The sequence below is a fragment of the Hemitrygon akajei genome, chromosome 29 (genome assembly GCF_048418815.1).
Source record: "Hemitrygon akajei chromosome 29, sHemAka1.3, whole genome shotgun sequence".
Taxonomy (NCBI): Eukaryota; Metazoa; Chordata; class Chondrichthyes; order Myliobatiformes; family Dasyatidae; genus Hemitrygon; species Hemitrygon akajei.
The window spans coordinates 48,938,684-48,959,255 of record NC_133152.1 but is presented as its reverse complement, the minus strand read 5'-3'; the positions used below and the strand labels follow the sequence as shown (position 1 = coordinate 48,959,255).

Sequence of the window (20,572 nt, the reverse complement as noted above, 5' to 3'; positions counted from 1 at the left end):
CAGTTTTAGATAGATCAACAAAGGTTGTCACAAAATCAAAAGTACTAAAATTAACTCTATCATTGATGAAAGACTTAAATTTGATTGATATATGGAGAAGAATTAATCCAAAAGAAAGAGATTATTCATTTTATTCAAATAGACATAAAACATATTCAAGGATAGATTTTTTCCTATTATCAACGAATATTCAAGATAGAGTGAAAAATATGGAATATAAAGTGAGAATATTGTCAGATCATTCTCCTTTGATAATGACAATGATAATGATAGATAAAGAGGAATCAATTTATAGATGGAGATTTAATTCAATATTACTAAAACGCCAAGATTTTTGTGATTTTATGAAAAAGCAGATTCAGTTCTTTTTAGATACAAATTCACATTCAGTTGCTGATAAATTTATATTGTGGGAAGCAATGAAGGCATATTTGAGAGGTCAGATAATAAGTTATACTTCTAAAATTAAGAAGGAATATATGATAGAAATAGATCAATTGGAAAAAGAGATTACAAAATTAGAAAAATCTCAAAGAAATATGACATAAGAAAAATGAAGGCAACTTATTAATAAGTTACAATATAATACACTTCAGACATATCGAACAGAAAAAGCAATTATGAGAACTAAACAGAGATATTATGAACTAGGTGAAAGATCACATAAGGTCCTTGAATGGCAGTTAAAAACAGACCAGACTTCTAAAACAATAAATGCAATTCTAACAAGAGTAAATAAAATTACTTATAAACCTTTAGAAATTAATGAAATTTTTAAGAATTTTTATTCTGAGTTGTATAAATCAGAATCACAAAATGATAGTGTCAAGATAGAAAGATTTTTATCACAAATAACTCTTCCAAAATTAAATACGGAAGAACAGAAGGGATTAGATATGCCTTTTACATTGAAAGAGGATCACTTCAAAGTAATAAATCTCCAGGAGAAGATGGTTTTCCGCCTGAATTTTATAAAAAGTTTAAAGATTTATTAATTCCTCCTTTTATGGAGTTAATACATCAAGCAGAAAGAACGCATAAACTTCCAGAATCTTTTTCGACAGCTATTTTAATAGTATTGCCAAAAAAAGATAGAGATCTTTTAAAGCCAGCATCATATAGACCTATTTCTTTATTAAATACTGATTATAAAATAATAGCAAAAATCTTATCTAACAGATTATTTAAATACTTACCAAAATTAGTACATATGGATCAAACAGGATTTATTAAAAATAGACAATCGGCAGATAATGTAACTCGGTTATTTAGTATAATTCATTTGGCGCAAAAGAGGGAGGAAATGAGTGTGGCAGTTGCTTTAGACGCAGAAAAAGCATTTGATAGATTGGAATGGGATTTTTTATTTAAGGTATTGGAAAAATATGGATTAGGAGTATCTTTTGTAAAATGGATTAAAACCTTAAACACTAATCCCAAAGCTAAAGTAGTGACAAATGGTCAAATTTCAACACCATTTCAGTTAACAAGGTCAACTAGGCAAGGTTGTCCATTATCACCTGCTTTATTCGTGTTGGCGATAGAACCATTAGCTGAATTAATTAGAATGGACCCAGATATTAAGGGTTTCAGAGTTAATCAGGAAGAATATAAGATTAACTTATTTGCTGATGATGTTCTGCTTTATTTAACAAACCCATTGCACTCGTTGCGTAAATTATCCTATAGATTAGAAGAATATGGGAAAATATCAGGTTATAAAATAAATTGGAATAAAAGTGAAATTTTACCTCTTACTAAAGGAGATTATAGTCAATGTCGATTAATAACTCAATTTAGATGGCCGGCAAATGGTATAAAATATTTAGGTATAAGAGTTGATAATGATATAAAGAACTTATATAAATTAAATTACTTACCATTATTGAAAAAAATTCAAGAAGATCTTGATAAATGGATGGTATTACCAATAACATTAGTAGGTAGAGTAAATACCATAAAAATGAATATATTCCCTAGACTACAATATTTATTTCAATCACTACCAATACAGCTACCCCAGAAGTTTTTTCAAGAGCTGAATAAATATGTGAGGAAGTTTCTTTGGAAAGGTAAGATGTCAAGAATATCGTTGGAAAAATTGACATGGAAATTTGATCTAGGAGGGTTACAACTTCCAAATTTTAAGAATTATTATAAAGCAAATCAACTTAGATTTATTGCATCTTTTTTTGAGAAAGATAGACCGGCATGGATTAGAATAGAACTAGATAAAATAGGAGAAAATACACCAGAAGATTTTATATATAAATGGGCATCTAAATGGATATGGGAAAAGAAAGAACCTCCTATATTAAAACATTTGATTGACTTATGGAGTAAGATAAATGTTGATGATGAGACAAAGAAATCTTTATTAGCAAAGAGATCTTTAATTCAAAATAGACTTATTCCTTTTACAATGGATAATCAACTTTTATATAATTGGTTTCAAAAAGGGATTAGATATATAGGAGATTATTTTGAAGGAGGTATATTAATGTCATTTGATCAATTAAAGAATAAATATAAAATATCACACAACACTCTTTTTTGTTACTTCCAATTAAGGGCTTATTTAAGAGAAAAATTAGGTCGAACAATGTTATTGCCGAAATCTAATGAAATAGAAACTTTAATTCAAAAAGGAAAGATTAAAAAATTTATTTCTTGTATGTATAGTTTGATTCAAAAACAGGCAATTAAACAAGGAGTCCATAAGTCAAGACAAAAATGGGAAAGTGACTTGAATATTAAAATTGAAGAAACAAATTGGTCAAGACTATGTCTTGATAGTACGACAAATACAATAAATGTCCGGTTAAGATTAGTGCAATATAATTTTTTACATCAATTATATATTACACCACAAAAAATAAATAAATTAAACCCAAATTTATCTGATCAGTGTTTCCGATGTAACCAAGAAATCAGTACTTTTTTTACATTCTACTTGGTCTTGTTCTAAAATTCAACCTTTTTGGACAAATTTAAGAGTTTTATTGGAACAAATTATTGGAACACAACTTCCACATAATCCAATATTATTTTTACTAGGCGATATTGAAGGGATAAAACCAAAACCCAAATTGAATAAATATCAGAAAGAATTTATAAAAATTGCACTGGCAGTAGCCAAAAAGGCTATTGCAGTTACTTGGAAATCAGATGCATACTTAAGTATAGATCGTTGGAAGAATGAAATTTATAGCTGTATTCCACTTGAAAAAATTACTTATAATTTAAGAGATAAATATGAAACATTTTTGAAAATTTGGCGCCCTTATTTACAAAAGACAAGATTAAATATATAGGTGCTCCGAAGATGAAATAATTGGTTATTTGGGGAAAGAAATAAATATATATATTAAAGTTATTGCGAACTCCATGGAGCATGTGGGGATCTTCCAATATCCAGGCACTCTTTTTTTTCTTTCTTTCTTTTTTTTCTATAGGGATGTTAGGGGGGAGGGGTTAAGGGGAGGGGGGAAGGGTATATATATATATATATATATATATATATATATTTTTTTTATATTTTCTTTTCTTTCTGTAATTATTTGAAAACTCAATAAAAAAAAGTTTAAAAAAAAAAGACTTTATCTAATAAGTCGGCCACTTGTATTAACTCTTTTCTGACTGATAATGGAATTTTTGATATTTGGAGATTTCGGCATTCTAAGGATAAAGAGTTTTCATTTTTCTCACATGTTTATCATCCCTATTCGAGAATTGATTATTTTTTTATTGACTCTTGTTTTATTCTATCGGTAATTGGTTGTAATTATGATATTATAGCCATCTCCGACCATGCTCCATTAAAACTTTCTATTAAATTTACGGATACAGCTTCTAGTGCTAGACAATGGCGATTTGATTCTACCTTACTGCAAGATCCGGATTTTATTAAATTTATGAAGGAACAGATCGATTTCTTCTTTTCAACTAATTCCACGGATGATATTTCTTGCGGAACACTTTGGGACATTTTTAAAGCATATATACGTGGACAGATTATCTCCTACTCTGTTGCTCTGAGAAAACGCATTAAGAAGGAAACTCTTTTATTGGTTGATAAAATTAAAGAGATTGATAAGAAATATTCGATTACTCCTAGTAAGGAGCTTTACAAACAAAGGGTTGAACTTCAAACGGAACATAGTTTATTACTTACATCTTCGATTGAAAATCAATTAATGAAAACCAGATCTGATTTTTATATACATGGTGATAAATCGGGTAAACTGTTAGCTAGTCAATTGAAGAATGCTTTGGTTAAACGTCAAATTACTATGATCCGTCAGCAGAATGGGGATCTGACAGTTAACCATAATGAGATAAACAAATCATTTCAAGATTTTTATACCTCTCTGTATCATTCCGAATTTCCTCATGATCATAATACCATGTGTGATTTTCTTGGGAAATTGAATTTCCCAAAATTATCATCAGATGATCTTTCAATATTAGAAACTCCTATTATGGATGCAGAAATTAAAGGGGTTATTTCCTCTATGAATTCTGGGAAAGCACCAGGTCCAGATGGGTATACAGTAGAATTTTTTAAATGTTTTTCCGCTACTCTTTCTCCTTGGTTATGCAGGGTTTTTGAAGAAGCAATTAGATTGGGCAATTTGCCACAATCTTTTTATAGAGCTTCCATTTCTTTAATATTGAAGAAAGATAAAGACCCTACTGACTGTGCATCCTATAGACCAATATCTTCATTGAATGTAGATTCCAAGATCTTTTCCAAGTTACTGGCATCCAGGCTGGAGAAGGTATTACCCCAAATTATTTCGGAAGATCAAACTGGTTTTATTAAAAATCGCTATTCTTTTTTCAATGTTAGGAGATTATTGAATATTGTTTATACTCCTTCACATAGCACTTCAGAATGTGCCATTTCATTAGATGCGGAGAAAGCATTTGATAGAGTTGAATGGCCATACTTATTTAATGTGCTTGAGAAGTTTAATTTTAGTCCAACATTCATTTCCTGGATTAAACTGATATATCATACTCCAGTAGCCTCAGTGCTTACTAACAATCAAAGATCTCCCTTTTTTCGTTTATTTTGGGGTACTAGACAAGCTGTCCTCTTAGTCCATTATTGTTTGATATTGCTTTAGAACCCTTGGCAATTGCTATCAGAGAATCACAGAACATTTTTGGCATTAATCGTGGGACAGATATACATAAGTTATCATTATATGCAGATGATTTATTATTATTTATTTCTGATCCTGAGAAATCCATTCCTGCAGTTTTATCATTGTTGGCTCAATTTAGTGATTTTTCCGGGTATAAATTAAATCTCAATAAGAGTGAATTGTTTCCTTTAAATAGACAGGTTCCAATTTATGGAAATTTACCTTTTAAATTAGTTAATGACTCTTTTATTTACTTAGTGATTAAAATCACAAAAAACTTAAGGTTAATTTTTTACCCTTAATTGAACAAATTAAATGTTTGTTTACTAAGTGGTCACCACTATCTTTATCTCTGATAGGTTGGATTAATGCTATTAAGATGGCTATTTTACCCAAGTTTTTATATATATTTCAAGCGGTACCAATTTTTATTCCAAAATCTTTTTTTGCTAATGTTGATTCAAAATTTTCCTCATATATATGGCAGAATAAAAATCCTAGGTTAGGTAAAATATATTTACAGAAGGCAAAGAAGGAAGGTGGATTGGCATTGCCTAATTTTAGATTTTATTATTGGGCAATTAATATCCGATATTTGATATGTTGGTTAAAGGATTGGGATATATCTTTTAGCCCTCATTGGGTGAACTTGGAAATTAAATCTGTACAAGGATTTGCATTGGGTTCTATTTTAGGGACTTCTCTTCCCTTTGCTCTTTCTAAATTGCCGAAACGAATTGACAACCCGATAGTTAAACATACTTTATGTATATGGTTTCAATTTCGGAAATTTTTTGGGTTGACTCAGTTTGTTTTAAACATTCCTATCGTATCCAATTGCTTTTTTTATCCTTCTATTATAGACCAAGCTTATTCAGCTTGGAAGACTAAAGGATTATTACGATTTTCCGATTTATTTTTGGATAATTGTTTTATGTCTTTTGAGCAATTATCTAATAAATATAATTTGCCTAGATTTCATTTTTTTAGATATTTACAGATTAGGAATTTCTTAAATACTGTACTTCCTACTTTTCCAAATTTTGTGTCTTCAGGTATTTTGGAGAATTTGTTTGAACTAAATCCATTTCAGAAAGGGCTAATATCAAAACTTTACAATATAATTATGAAGATACGTTCAGAGCCCTTTTATAAGACTAAAAATGATTGGGAAAGAGAACTTAACCTTACTATCCCTATTGAGAATGGGATAAAATTCTTCAATTAGTTAATACATCATCTATATGTGCTAAACATTTATTAATACAGTTTAAAGTTGTGCACAGGGCTCATATGTCCAAGGATAAATTGGCTCGTTTTTATTCCTATATAAATCCTATTTGCAACAGATGTCATTCTGAGATAGCGTCTTTAACTCATATGTTCTGGTCGTGTCCGCTCTTGAAAAAATATTGGAAAGATATTTTTGATATTATTTCTGTGGTATTGAACATTGATTTACAACCTCATCCTATCACTGCAATTTTTGGTTTACCAATGATGGACTCACTCTATTTATCCTCTTCCGCTTGTCGAATGATTGCATTTCTTACATTAATGGCTAGAAGATCTATTTTGTTGAATTGGAAAGAAATTAATCCTCCTACCGTATCTAGATCTAGGCCTCATATGGAGCCAGTGATCATTAATGGAGAATGCGTGGAGCAGGTTAAGACCTACAAGTATCTGGGAGTACAGTTAGACGAGAAGCTAGACTGGACTGCCAACACAGATGCCTTGTGCAGGAAGGCACAGAGTCGACTGTACTTCCTTAGAAGGTTGGCGTCATTCAATGTCTGTAGTGAGATGCTGAAGATGTTCTATAGGTCAGTTGTGGAGAGCGCCCTCTTCTTTGTGGTGGCGTGTTGGGGAGGAAGCATTAAGAAGAGGGACGCCTCACGTCTTAATAAGCTGGTAAGGAAGGCGGGCTCTGTCGTGGGCAAAGTACTGGAGAGTTTAACATCGGTAGCTGAGCGAAGGGCGCTGAGTAGGCTACGGTCAATTATGGAAAACTCTGAACATCCTCTACATAGCACCATCCAGAGACAGAGAAGCAGTTTCAGCGACAGGTTACTATCGATGCAATGCTCCTCAGACAGGATGAAGAGGTCAATACTCCCCAATGCCATTAGGCTTTACAATTCAACCGCCAGGACTTAAGAACTTTTTAAAAGCTATTATTAATGCTTTTTGAGATAGTGATTTAGATGCATATCATATTTTTTACTGAGTTAAGTATTGTATGTAATTAGTTTTGCTACAACAAGTGTATGGGACATTGGAAAAAAAGTTGAATTTCCCCATGGGGATGAATAAAGTATCTATCTATCTATCTATCTATCTATCTATTTCTCTGGTTTTCTCAAACTATGTTATGTCACTTCTAATAAATTTGAAAAGACATGGAGATCATTTATTCAATATTTTCATATGATGTAATATGACCCTGTTCCAAGCCTATTTGTTTTTCCAGTTTTGATTTTATATATGTTGAGAGGATCGGAGTTGACGACACTGATGATTTTGTATTTTTGTGAGGTATTATAAACAGCCCTTTTTTTTCATTTTTTCTTTTTCTTTTTTTTTCCTTATTAGTTATTAGATTATTAGATTAGGGTTTTTTGCATAATTTTTTTTCTTTTTCTTTTTTCTGTTTTTTAAAAATATATATTATGATATACTTAGGTTTGCCTTGTTTATTTGTATATTGTATCGTTTATGATTTGGGAATACTCATTTATACTGTAATCATTGCTTATGTATTCTTTCATGTTCAGATGAAATGTATATGTTTGTAATCCCATTATCTATGTATCAATTTTGTTTTGTTGATATTAATAACAATAATAAAAAGATTGGGAAAAAAAGCACATGCTTTCTTAAATAAGGGGCCCAAAATTGCTCACAATACTCCAGGTGAGGTCTGACCAATGCCCCATACAGCCTCGGCATTACATACATGAGAAAATCTGCAGATGCTGGAAATCCAGAGCAACACACACAAAATGCTGAAGGAACTCAGCAGGTCAGGCAGCATCTATGGAAAAGAGTAAACAGTCAACGTTTCAAGCTCAGACCCTTCTTCAGGACTGGAAAAAAAAGATGAGAAGGAGGTCAGAGTAAGAAGGTGGGGGGGGAGGGGAGGAAGTAGTACAAAGTGGTCAGTGATAGGTGAAACCAGAAGGGGGGAGGAGTGAAGTAAAGAGCTGGGAAGTTGATTGATGAAACAGATAAAGGACTGGAGGAGAGGGAATCTGATAGGAGAGGGCAGAAGACCATGGAAGAACTGGAAGGGGGAGGAGCACCAGAGGGAGGTGAGAGAGGAGTTAGGAGAGAGAGGGAAACGGGAATGGGGAATGAGGAGAAAGGGTGGGGCAATTATTGGAAGTTCGAGAAATCGATGTTCATGCCATCAGGTTGGAAGCCACCCAGATGGACTACAGGTGTTGCTCCTCCAACTTGAGTGGGGTCTCATGCCCCATAAAGCCTCGGCATTAGAGGAGGTCATGGACTGACATGTTGGAATGGGAATGGGAAGTGGAATTAAAATGGGTGGCTACTGGGAGATCCTGATTTTTCTGAGAGACGGAGCATGGGTACTTGGCAAAGCAGGTCTCACAGATAAAAAGAAGACTACACCAGGAGCACTAGAGTAGATGACTCCAACAGACTTGCAGGTGAAGTATAACCTCAAATGGTAGTGAGATAGGAGGCATAGGGGCAAGTACGACATTTGCTCTGTTTGTAAGTATAGTGCCAGGAAAGAGATCAGTGGGAGGAATGAGTGGACAAGGGAATCATGTAAAGCAGAAAGAGGCGAGGAGGGAAAGATGTGCTTGGTGGTGGGATCCAGATGCAAAGGGCAGAAGTTATAGAGAATTATGTGCTAGACACAGATGCTAGGTGGTAGGTGAGAACAAGAGGAACCCTATCCCTGGTGTGGCGGCTGGAGGATGAGGTGAGGGCAGACATGAAATGAAAGAGATGTGGGTGATGGCAGTGTTGATGGTGGAGGAAGGAATGCCTCTTCCTTTGCATGTTTTTCCTCAACATTGCATCCTTGCTTTTATATTTTAATCCTCTTGAAATGAATGCTAACATTGCAATTGTCTTCTTTACTACTGACTCAACCTGCAAGATAACCTGTAGGGAATCTTGCACAAGGACTCCAAAGACCCTTTGCACTTCTAAGTTTTGAATTTATCCCCATTTAGAAAATAGTCTATGCCTTTATTCCTTCTACCAATGTGCATGACCATACATTTTCCTTCACTGTATTCCATCTGCCACATCTTTGTCCATTCTCCCAATCTGTCAGTGTGGCGTCCCTGCTTTCTCAACATTTCCTGCCCTAAACCTATGATAGTATTATCTGCAAACTTAGCAATAAAGCCATCAATTCCATCATCCAAATCATTGATCTATAACATGAAAAGAAGTGTTTTCAACATCGACCCCTGCTGAACACCACTAGTCACCGGCAACCAACCAGAAAAGGAAGGTCACTTGCCAAACAGACAATCTTCAATCCATGCTGGTATCTTTCTGTATTATTGGTTTTTATCTTGTTAAGCAGCCTCATGTGTGGCATATTGTCAAAAGCCTTCTGAAAATCCAAATAAACAAAATTCAAACATTGGGGTGTATCATCCATTCTACCAGCTGAAATTGCTTCCCTCGTTCCTTCGCAAACTTTTGAAATGAAATTGTTAAACTAACTGAATATTAAGCAAAAGGTTATTTAACATCGAGGATAGTGGTACCAAGCTCTCAGAGCAATTACCACTTTAGCTGAAAGAAAATGGAACCATACTTGCATGGAGAGCTTTCTTTCTGTTCAAAGCACTACTCAACCTTGGGATGAATGAATACACTTTACTTTCATTTAGACAAATATAATGGAGACACAGAGGACTGTGGATGCTGGAATCTGCAGCAAACGACAAAATGACAGAGAAACTACAATATTTGTGGAGGTCTTTTAGGTTTGTTTATTTATTTAGAAATACAGCTTGGAACAGGCCCTTGCAGCACCACCCAGCACCCACCGATTTAACCTTAGCCTACCGCCTACTCAGTACATCTTTGGACTGGGGGAGGAAACCGGAGCACCCAGAGAAAACCCACACAGCCACAGAGAGAACGAACAACTCCTTACAGATAGTGCAGAATTAAACTCTGAGCTCCGACACCCTGACCTGCAATAGTGTTGCACTGGCCATTGCACTAACATGGACGCCAGGCACCACAGACAGAAATTGGGGAGAAAGCCAGTACAAGAAGGTGAAGAGGAAAGGGTTACCACCTCTGGCAGGTTAACGCAGATCCAGGTATAGAGGGGAGAATGAGAATAGTGACAGAGGCTGGGAGGTGGTGGGTGGATCCAGGGGTATAGGAGAAAGTGGGAATAGAGACAAAGACTGGGAGGTGGTGGGTGGATCCAGGTTTATAAGGGAGAGTGGGATTAGTGATAGAGACTGGGGAGTGCTGGGTGGAGAGAATAAGGGGCTGACAGTTGGAGGAATCAGACAGGAGAAGAAGGTGGAGCACGGAACCAAACAAAGGAGGTGGGGTTGCAGATGGGAACAGTTAGGGAGCGGGGACCCAGGGAACAGTTAACATTGAAAATGTATTTGTGCTCCTTTCTGTAAGCGATATTGTACTGAGAAACAATATCCTACTTAAGTTATTTTAGGATCAAATATTATTTCATATGATTGGAAAAGCATAAAAGAGAAAATGCTGGAAATACTCACCAAGTAGGAGGAGAGAAAAGCAGGTCAATAAGGTTTCAAGTCAACCAAGAAACGTCATCCTTAAAGGTTAACTGGGTTTCTTTTGCCACAGGCGCTGCCTATCCTGCTGAGCATTTCCAGCATATCCTGGTTTTAATTGTCTAACATGATTAACCACATATACATACTTGGATTCTTGCCAAACCAGGTGTTTCGCTTTTTCAATCTTTGTTAAATCATTTTCACATTTGGCATCTTTTATGTTCCCCAACCCAACTGTGCAAAACCAAAACCACTCCAGCGACACTTTACAATATTTACACATTGACACATCCACAAAATTCTCAAAGATACTTTAAAGTTTCCCCAAACCACTAATTTGGAACTGAAATAACAATGTACAGAATAATCAACAATTCCGAATGAAAGAAATACAATCCTATCTTGGAGTTGGACAACATTTCAATCAATCCATGTAGTCCACAGACTGTGCTCACCATTTCCAACATGAGGTGGCTTGTCAACATTGTGAACATCTATGATTTCACAAACTCAGGAATGTGTCTATCACCCCTCCTCCCTGGATCCACTTATCACCTGCCAGCTCTTGCCCCTCCCCTTCCCTCTCACGTCTCTATACTGGCTCTCTCCCCATCCTGCAGTCCTGAACCCCAAACATCAAGCTGCCATATCCCTCCACAAATATTGTTCAATCTGCTGAATTTGTTACTCCAGATTCCAGCATCTGCAGTCTAGAATCTTCATTAAAGCTTTTTTTCCACTACTCACCATTTTAAACCTATGCCCTGTGGCATTTTACTGTGTACATACATCTACTGATGCCTCTGGACACATCTTCAGTGATGTTCCTGGAATCATCGGGTGTTTCAGGTCTTTCAACATCAAACACCCTTCTCCAGGTGACCCAGCCAGGGCTGATCAGACCCCAGCTTGTGTCCAGATGGCTAACTACTTCTGACTCCATGGTTCCCCTCTTTTGAGCCACAGCCATCTTGAGGCCCTCTCTGCCACATCGGTGGTACTGCGGATGGCTCTCCTCTTCCTTTCTCCCTCGATGTCGAAATTGCTGAAGGCTCTGGCTAAAGAACGGGCTGCAAATCCCTTAAATCCAACCTCCACTGGCAGACACTTCACTCTCCATCTATCCATGGCGACCAGTCCTGCGTACTTGGAGAGCTTCCTTTCAAAGGCCTCTTCCAAGTGATCTTCCCATGGGACTGTCAGCTCCAGCAGCACCACTTGCTTGGTAGACTCAGACACAAGGACAATGTCTGGTCGCAGGGTGGGGCTGCATTATGGTTGGGGAACTTCAGCTGCCGTTCGAGGTCCACTAACAGCTGCCAGTCCCTTGCAGAGGTCAGGATGCCTGCAGATGTTCTTTTGGTGGGTATTGGCTGCTCCCCAGCTCTGACAAAGGCAATGGTCTGCTTGGAGGGTCGGGACCGCTTCACCCACTCAACTCCTGCACTGATCTCTTCAGCGATGGTCTTCAGGACCTGATCATGTCTCCATCGGTACCGTCCCTCACCAAGTGCCTTTGTGCAGCCACTGAGGATGTGCTCCAAGGTTCCTCGCTTGGAGCACAATGGGCACGCAGATGACTCTACTATGCCCCATGGGCTTGGAAGCACATCATACACTGCCTGGATGAGAAATTGGATGTGGTGTGGCTCAGCTTTTCAAAGCTCCGACCAAGTCACTTTCCTCTCAACCGCATTCTCCCATTTTATCCAAGCTACCTGTTGCTTCATTGCCACATGAACCTTGCAGGTTCTCCTCTCCTCCACTGCTGCTCTCACCTCCTCCTGAACAAGGCGGCACCTTTCCTTCTCTCTGATGGTGTCCATTTGGGGAGTTGGAAAGGATCTTAGCCCAGCTTGGCCTCGCGTGACCACTCTCACCAGCCTCCTGTGATGCAGCCTTGCCTCTGCTTTCTGAACAGCTTCCTCCGCCCTCCACTTCCTGACAGTCCTCACTTGGATCTCTGCTCTAGCCACCTTCGGATCACTTGAGTCCCTGTACTGCACCACTTCTCTGGCTCTTGTTACCTTGAATTCCTCCTCCAAGTATTTGAAGGGCAGTTGCAGTTTGTTGTGGTGTCCATAGAGTGCGATGCTGCTCAGGCTCTTTGGCAGCCCCAGCCATCTCTGAGGTGGTTGCTAACCCTCCTCTCTAAGGTTTCGACTGTCAAGATTGAAACTGCATAGACGAGGAGGAGCCACAGGATTCTGGGAAGAATACCAGGCTGATACACCCAGGCTTTGAACTTCCTAGGTAGGCCAGACTTGTTCACAGATTTCAGCCAGCCATCCAGCTCGGCAAAGGTCTCCTAAATGGATGCCGTGTCCCTTAGAGAGCTGTCAAAAACCTTACCTAAGCTCTTGACTGGCTTTTCTGTGATGGTTGGGATGGCTGTGCCTGTGATGCTGAACCGGAACTTGTTCTCCATCTTCCCTTTCCTCAGCACCATAGATCTTGATTTGGCTGGTTTGAAATGCATCCGGGCCCACTCCACCAGCTTTTCGAGCCCCTGCAGAATCCACCAGCAGCCTGGGACTGATTCTGTGGTGACTGTGAGATCATCCATGAATGCCCTGATGGGTGGTTGCCGTTGAGCGGAATTCATTCTGGGCCCTCTGCACTCTGTTTCAGCAGACTTAGTGAGCATGGTCATGGCTAAGGAGAACAGAGTCACTGAGATAGTGCACCCTGTGATGATGCCGATTTCCACCTTGTGCCAGCTTGATGTACCGTAGATTCCGGACTACAGAGCGCACCTGATTTTAAGCCGCTGGCACTAATTTTAGAAATAAAATCATTTTTTTAAATGTAAAGGCCGCACCGGATTTTAGGCCGCACCGGATTTTCGGCCGCAGGTGTCCCACGTTGTAATATGAGATATTTACACAGAAAGATATTACACGTGAGGATTTTTTTAACTTTTAATTAAATCCATATGGTAACAAAAACAAATACATATTGCAAATGCTTTTTTTCGAACCGTGCCCGTACGCGGCTACTTTTAAATATACGTTGCGTATACTTCTTTACTGAACAACATTCCAATATCTCCTAACGACTGGTAAAAAATATATATACTGCAGCCTACCAGGAAAAGTTATTGATACCTTTAACTTAAAAGCAGAGTTCGCTCAGATCCAAAGCCGCTCGCGTAATCCGCTCCCCCCCTCCTTTCCGTTTCATCGCAAACGGCATTTAAAAGCAGATTTCGCTCGGATCCAAAGCCGCTCGCGTAATCCGCTCCCCCCTCCTTTCCGTTTCATCGCAAACGGCATTTAAAAGCAGAGTTCGCTCGGATCCAAAGCCGCTCGCGTAATCCGCTCCCCCCTCCTTTCCGTTTCATCGCAAACGGCATTTAAAAGCAGAGTTCGCTCGGATCCAAAGCCGCTCGCGTAATCCGCTCCCCCCTCCTTTCCGTTTCATCGCAAACGGCATTTAAAAGCAGATTTCGCTCGGATCCAAAGCCGCTCGCGTAATCCGCTCCCCCCTCCTTTCCGTTTCATCGCAAACGGCATTTTCCCACAAGACGCCGCGAAACCGGGTGTGACGTCATAGCATCCCGCGATGTAGTACAGAAAACAAATATAGTTTAAACTAAGTAGGGTAGGTAGCACAATGCTTCGAGTGTTTTCCATGTTGATGAGGGTGAGTACAAATGACTGATTTACAATAATTTAATTGTGAAAGTGCGCTTGATTTATCGTACAATTTCATTGGACCTCTGTGAACTACTCATCAATTTTATTGGTCTACTGTTACGAGGCAAAATGTTTACGAGGCGGCATGAAAAAAACCATGCATTAGCCGCTTCGGATTATTGGCCGCAAAGTTCAAAGCTGTTCAAAATGTGGGAAAAAAGTAGCGGCTTAAAATCCGGAATCTACGGTAATTGTTCCTGAAGAGACCCTCATCCTGAAGTTGATGTAATAATCAGCGATAAGTCTCTGATTCTACTGGGGACATGATGTTTGGTCAGTGTGAGCTGCACCAGCTTGTGCGGAATGGAGCCATATGCATTTGCCAGGTCGAGCCACAACACTGACAGGTTGCCCTTGTTCTCTCTGGCCTCCCTGGTGAGCTGTGTCACCACACCAGTGTGCTCCAGTCAGCCCGGCATCCCTGAAATGCCACCCTTCTGGACTGATGTATCGATATAGGTGTTCTTTGCTAGGTAGGTGCGCAGCCGATTGGACGATCTTCGCCTCGACACACAGCAGGGAGATGATGTGGAACTGGTCTATCGGGTGGCGTTTTCCTCCTTCGGGATCCACACCCCTTCAGCCATTCTCCACTGTTCTGAGATCTTCCCCCTTCTCCAGAAGACTCGCAGGATCTTCCACAGATGCAGCAGGAGTTTGGGGCAGTTCTTGTACACTTTGTACGAGGTGCAACTTGGTCCTGGAGCTGAGCTTGCCCTTGCTTTGTGGACGACCTCTCTGACTTCCTTTAGCTGCAACTCTGACATGTCCAACTGCACATCCGGTTCAGGGGGGTCTATTAGGATGCTGCACTCTCCCAACTCCTGCTCCCTTTCAGGATCATTGTAATGCCCTTGGAAAAAAAGATTCTGACTATCTACACCTCTCATAAACTTTAACAGGTCATCCCACAACTTCTGATGCTCCAGGAAAAAAAATACAATCAAGGTTTAACTAAATAAAAAGCAAAGTTACCACAACAGCAAACAATTTTCCTGCACTTTTCAACCTACTGTTCCCTTAACTTGGCACCACCACTTTCTTCAATTCTTGGTCCCTACACACAAAAGCACTTTCACACCATAACACCAGTTCAATTCTTCAATAAAACTTGCTTTCCAGAATTCCCACAAATCCCTGCTTTACTGACACACCAAGCTTCACTCTCACCTTACTGCATATTAATATCAATAAAATCAGCTACTCATCACCATTTCCTCCAGTAGTGCCCAAAGCACAGCTGCCACTCCGTAATCTGGACTTCAATGCAAGAGAATGTTAAACATCACAGAGGCCTCATTTCCAAAAATCCACAAAACAGAATTCAACCCCATAAAAAAGCACAAAGAATTAATCATGCTCCAATTGTCATAAAAAGGTCACACTAAAGTATTCTGGTACCATAAAACTTCAGCCTTGATAAAGTATTATGCAACGCAATCAGCAATGTCACATTATCCTGCTGTCTCCATGTGGTAGACATTGCACTGCAAAGATCCAAAAATAGATGAGAGAAAGCCGCACGTGGCCTGCTGAATACTCTGACAATGTGGCCACTTCAAGGTCAGATAAGGCAATTTATCAGGAGACTAGTTAAAAATATACAACAAATAGAAAATACAAAAAGTTGTACATTTAAATAGTCAACAAATAGTGACTACAAATTTAATAAATGTGCTTATTTAATAACTAAATAAAAATTTAAGAATTAAAAAATGAACCCTAACATCTTCAGGATCTTACTGTAGAATCAAGTACAATTCACCCCTTTTGGTGAGGACCAAGAAGGTACAGTCAAGCACCATTGATCCCTCTTGGTGAGAATAAGAAGGTATGGTCAAGTATGATGCATCCATCTTGATTAAGCTATGGTCAAAGGAAGCAGAGAAGAACATGGAGAACTGTTTTGAGTTGGCAGACTGGACAATAATCAGGGATTCATCTCTGAGTCTGAATGAATACACCACAGTTGTCACCAACTTCATCAAGACCTACGTGGATGAGTGTGCGCCTTTGCGAACATACCAGACAGGCTGAAACTAAAAGCCATGGATGAACGGGAGATTCATAGTCTGTTGGGGGCTAGATCAAAGGCGTTCAATAATAATGATATAAACTATACAAAAAATCCAGTTACAACCTATGGAAGGCAATTTAAAGAGCAAAAAATCAATTTTGATTGAGGTTAGAGATGCTATTAGATGCACATCAGTTCTGGCAGGTTTTGCAGGCCATTACTTCCTACAAAGCGAAACCTAACATCATGAATGGCTGTGATGCTTCACTCCCAGATGAACTCAATACCTTTTATGTACGCTTTGAAAGGGAGGATAAAACTACACTTCTGCAAATCCCTGAAACATCTGGTGACCCTGTGATCTCTGTCTTGGAGGCTGACATCAGAACATGGTTCAAGAGGGTGAACCCTCGCAAAGCAGCAGACCCTGACGGTGTGTGTACGTGGTAGGCACTGAAAACCTGCGCCAACCAACTGGCGAGAGTGTTTGAGGACATCTTCAATCTCTCATTGCTTCAGAAAGGGGAAGTCAAGGGAACACACACCAGTCCTCATCGAGAGATCAGCAATAGAAAGGGTAAGCAGTTTCAAGTTAATGGGTGTCAACATCTCTGAGAATCTACCCTGAGCTGAACATATTGATGCAATTGAAAGAAAGCACAACAGTGGCTATATTTCACTGAGAGGATGAGGAGACTTGGTATGTCACCAAAAACACTCACAAATTTCTAAAGACAGACAGACTTTATTGATCCCGAGGGGAAATTGGGTTTCGTTATAGCCACACCAACCAAGAATAGTGAAGAAATATAGCAATATAAAACCATAAATAATTAAACAATAATAAGTTAATTATGCCAAGTGGAAATAAGCCCAGGACCAGCCTATTGGCTCAGGGTGTCTGACACTCCGAGGGAGGAGTTGTAAAGTTTGATGGCCACAGGTAGGAATGACTTCCTATGACGCTCAGTGTTACATCTCGGTGGAATGAGTCTCTGGCTAAATGTACTCCTGTGCCTAACCAGTACATTATGGAGTGGATGGGAGACATTGTCCAAATTGGCATGCAACTTAGACAGCATCCTCTTTTCAGATGAACCATGGAAAGCATTCTAACTGGCTCCATCAAGGACCCCCATCACCCAGGACATGCCTTCTTCTCGTGGTACAGAAGCCTGAAGCTACACTCAACATTTCAGGTTCAGCTTCTTCCTCTCTGCCACTGGATTTCTGAATGGACAATGAATCCAAGAACACTACCTCAGTATTTTCCCCTCTTTTTACAATACTTATTAATTGATTTTTCTTTTTATTGTAATTTATAGTTTTTATAATGATGTATTAGAATGTACTGCTGCCACAAAACAATAAATTTCACAACATACACCAGTGATATTAAACCTGATTCTGATTCCCTCTCACCTGGTCTCTTTATCACCTGCCAGCTTGTACATGCCCCTCCCCACCTTATTATTCTGGCATCTGCCTCCTTCCTTTCCTTTTCAGTCCTGATGAAGGATCTAGGCCCAAAATATTGACTGTTTATTCCTCTTTCTGGATGCTGCCTGACCTGCTGAGTTCCTCCAGCACTTTGTGTGTGACACTAGTCTTCATTGTTTCTGCATATATGGAAAGTTTCAGAACAAATTTAATTTAGCACTCTAAATTATGACTCTGACAACAAACACTTTCAATAACAAATCACAATTATAATAAAACATGTAATTTTCCAGTCTAGCATACAGGCATGTGAACCTATAGGAAATTGCCATTGATACATAAATACACTCACCATGTACTGTTCGGTGAAGAGGTAACAAACGGGAAGAACATCCATTATTCTGGCGGGTTACACAAAAGATGCCTGTGGCAAGTAAACACAGGTATAGTGTTCAACAGCGAACTGGATTCCGTTCTTCAGCAGCCAGTGGAATTACTGATTCTACTCAATATCACCTGCAAATGAAAAGAACTCATCAAGCACCAAGTACTACAGTAAGTCAAATTCTCACTTCACAATTAATTAATGAACAGAGGTCTCACACACTTAAAGCAACAGTAACTTAAGAATATGTAGCCCTTCCTGCTATAACCTTATCGCTCTGTCAGTTATGAAAGCAGATCTATAGAAACAATGGAAATGGCAGGATTCGGCCATCTGGCCCTTCAAATGTGCCCTACATTTGTCAGCATAGGGTCTTAGAGGAGAGAAACAGCACCCAATGTCATCATATCCATTCTGACCACCAGTTCCCAACCTTGTTTATGCCATGGACCCCTACCATTAACTGAGGGGTCTATGGACCCCAGGTTAGAAACTGATTTATACTGAACCCATCTACCAGCACTTGATCAGAAGTCTTCTCTGCTTTGGTGATTCAAGTGCTTGTCTACATTCTTGTTAACTGCTGTCCCCAGCACTGTCTTAGACAATGTATTCCAAACTCCAACAACCTTCAGGGTGGAAAGGTTCTTCCTCAGTTATCCTCTAAACTCTTACTCCCAACCCTAAACCTGTACCGTCATCTCAGACACCTCTGTTCAAGGGAAAAGTTTATTACTATCTACTCAATCTAAACCCCTCATAATTGTGTACATCTCAATCAGGATCCTCTCAGTTTCCTCTGCGTCAGGGAAAATAAACCCATCCTATCTGATCTCTCCTCAACAATGAAACACTCCATCACAGGTAACATCCGGTGCTATCATCTCCTTTAAATGGTGGCAACTAGAACTGTGCACAGTCTTCATCTTCTTCCCATGGTGTGGCAACCAATCATCTCCTCCCCATGGTGTGGCAACAAGAACTATGCACAGTTCTCCAAGGGTGGCTGAACCAAAGTTTTATGAAATGGACCAGATAATCTCTGTTCTTATCTGCTATGCTCTGACTAATGAGGCAAGTACTCCTTGACTCATTAATAAGGTATGATAAGAGTCGCGGTTAGCTAGCCCCAGCTTATCCTCGGACTGTGTTGGTCATTGAACAACTTGTATATCTACAGAATAGTTTTTCTTTATGTGTTAATATTATTTTATCCACTGTATGTGATATATGTACTGTGCTTTGCACCTTGGTCCCTGAGAAACACTGTTTCCTTTAGCTGCATACATATGTATGGTTGAATGACTATAAACTTGAACTTGACACAAACCACACATTTCACTGTATGTTTTGATGTACGTGACGAATCAGGTTAAAAATTTTCTTTAGGTTTTCCTCACCATCTGAAAGGATGATAGTGTCAGGTACTACAGGGTACAGTTTTAAGATGAGAGGGGAAAAGTTCAGAGGAGGCTGAATTCTACAACTTCAGGAAGTGTGATTTCTCAGTTGCCTATGTGGCATTGGCTCAGTGTAATTGTTTTCCCCTCATTTTCCCTGCTATAACATACCTTGTAAGAGCTAATATTTTTTGTGGATGATATTAAACTAATTGGCTGTGGTTCTCTACCCTGTTTCCCTCCCTTTTTAATAAATTAGTTAAGTTTGCCTTCTTCCAATCTAATACAGCCTTCACTAGACATTGAGAATATTGGAAAATTAAAACCAATTCAGCAACTAACTCATGGGCCACTTCTTTTAAGGCATCACAGATTGTTAATTGCCAGAGCAACACACACAAATGCTGGAGGAACTCAGCAAGTCAGACAGTATCTATGGAAATGAATGAATAGTCAATGTTTTGGGCCGAGGCCCTTTATCAGGATCGGAAAGGAAGGGGGAGGACGCAAGAATAAAAGAGAAGAGGTTAAGAGGCCAGAGTGGGGAATAGAAGGTTAATTACCTGAAGGATACTCCCCTGGGCAAGATGTTCTGCACTGCACTCTATAATGCCTACATTGTTTAGCCTGTCTTCATGCCCTCTAACTGTTTTCATTGACCAGATCCCTCTCCCTCACCCTCCCTGAATCTTCATGAACTTC

The 20,572-nt window shown here is 39.0% G+C and overlaps 1 protein-coding gene and 1 pseudogene across 4 annotated transcripts in view; both read right to left on the bottom strand.

Moving 5' to 3' along the window:
- Positions 1-20,572, bottom strand: part of mib2 (MIB E3 ubiquitin protein ligase 2) — a 237,891-nt gene that overhangs the window by 205,356 nt on the left and 11,963 nt on the right. For all 4 annotated transcript variants that reach the window (XM_073032420.1, XM_073032417.1, XM_073032421.1 and 1 more), the window contains one exon: positions 18,438-18,601. The gene's annotated coding sequence lies outside the window, so the exon portion shown is untranslated. The remainder of the gene's footprint in view (positions 1-18,437; positions 18,602-20,572) is intronic.
- LOC140718543 (uncharacterized) lies at positions 11,858-15,518 on the bottom strand (annotated as a pseudogene).